Source organism: Marmota marmota, unplaced genomic scaffold (genome assembly GCF_001458135.2).
Source record: "Marmota marmota marmota unplaced genomic scaffold, marMar, whole genome shotgun sequence".
NCBI classification, from domain to species: Eukaryota; Metazoa; Chordata; class Mammalia; order Rodentia; family Sciuridae; genus Marmota; species Marmota marmota.
In genome coordinates, this window is record NW_025999962.1 from 1692446 (window position 1) to 1694616 (window position 2171).

Consider the following 2171-nt stretch of genomic DNA (forward strand, 5'->3'; position numbering starts at 1 on the left):
AGGCCGGGGCGTCCGCTGGCTACAGAGAAGGCCCAGCTGGAGGGAGCTGGGTGAAGCCGGGGTCTCTGGCAGAACAAGCCCAGGCCAGCGGGAGGCCAGAGCCCTGGTCCCCGGCCCACCTGCTACAGCCCAGCCGCCTCGTCACCTGCAGTGGGCTGGGTGTTCCAAAGGTGCGAACCCAGACACCCAGAGCCCTGGGGGTGCCAGGGGTGACCGCCAGGGTGTGGTTCCAGCTGCCCTGCTGACGGGGTCACGGTGCCTGTCTGAGCCCCGGGGCCTCTCTCTAATGGGGGTGGTTCATCGCTGCCCTGCAGGACCCCGGAATCATGGGAGGGTGCAGGTCCCAGGGGGCAGAGTCCTGTCCCCACCTCTGCAGGCCTCGCCCATCTCCCCTCCCTTTCCTGTACCCACTGGGCACCTTCTGCGCATTGTCCCCTGCCGGGACGCCTGCCCACAGTGTGGCTGGTGAAAACCCTCTCTCACAAAGCCCTCCCCAAAGCCACTCTGCCCGGACCCCCCACCCCCCCACCTGCCTGCAGCACCCCTCGCGCTCCCACAGAGGCCCTGGAGCACGTTCCCGGGATCACAGATCATCACCCGGGCCCAGCGCCCGCAGCCTGCAGAGCCCAGCCCCCGGGGTTCCTCACACACACCCCCGCAGGGTCCAGCAGGGGCTAGTGGGTCCAGCGTGGGGGTCTTGCCTCCCCCTCAGGACAGGGAGCTCTGGGCTAAAGCAGCCTGGGGCCTGGGGACCCAGGGGCCAGGGGCATGGTCCTCAGGTACCCCACAGGTTCCTCAGGCCAGAGGACCAGCGGGGAGGCTCAGTCTCCAGCCTGAGCCTGGGAAGGTCACAGACCCCACACACTGAGGGGACCTTCTCTACAGGCTCGTCCCTCTGATGGATGGGCTGCTGGTGACAGGGGAGACAAATGCTCCCCGTGACTATTCCTTGGGGGCCTGCGGATGCTGAGACAGGCTCCATCCGTTACGCGCCTCCGGAGCAGAGATGGAGGGGACCACTTCCCCCTCCTCTTCCTTTCCCATCCATCATCCCCTAAATGCCACCATATCTGCTCTTTGCCAGCCACGCATGGGGCTGCCCCGGGGGCCCGAGGGGAGCCCCGCCATCCAGCCAACCCACTCCTTCCCTGACAGGTCTCCACGCCCCGGGAAGGACCCCGTCCACCCCAGGCCCTGCTCTCGCAGGAGAATTTGCCGCAGTCTGGCTGGGCACAAATCAGGAGCCACTCAAGCAGGAACAAACTTTATTTCCGAACTCCACCAGCACACTCCACACACGCTCCCCGGGAACCTCTCCCGAACGCCACACACGCGGCTCCTCCAGGCACACCCCTCACCAACTGGAAATCCCTCCTCCGGACCTTCCCCAACCAACGCAAACCCTCCAGGAATCCCCACGAGAACTCCAAAGCAGCGGGCGCCCGAGGCAGCAAGAGCCGCCCCATGGCCCGACAGTAAAGGTCAAATATACAATAACATCAATCCAGCATCACAGCAATTATATACAGCTTAACTCAAATCATCTCAATGGTTCGCTGGCGTCACCTTTCAAACATTCCCTCTGGCAAATGCCAGGTGTCATACCGACCGGGCTGTAGCTCTCAACATCTCCCCCGCCCTGTTTAATTAAACACCAAGCATGTGGTTTAGGGACCATGCCTGTCCTCAAGGCGTCAGCCTCCTGTCTTAGGTTGGTACCATTGCAATTGGATCTTACCAGTCACTGACTACCGGTCCAGCATACAGCCATACTTGCGGATAGGCCTTGCACCAGTGGGGGGGTGAGGTTCTTTGCCTCGCCTCTGTTGGCCCCCAAATTTGGCCTTTGCACCAGGGAGGGGGTGAGGTTCTTTGCCTCACCTCTGTTGGTGCCCAAATTTGGCCTTGGTGCCAGTGGTGGGGGGGTGAGGTTCTTTGCCTCACCTCTGTTGGTGTGGAAACACACAAACAGATCCCCAACTCCAGACAATCACTGGGTCAGGACCTTTCCATTGTCCTGTTAGAATATCCTTCCAAAGTACCTTGGGCTTATGCACATTTTTTGGACACATATGCCTTTCTGCAGCACTAAGTCCTGATGAATCCAAATTTAAAAAGTTTAGAGTAAAAAGGGTTATTTTAAGTTTATCTTTGGGGAATATATACCCCTT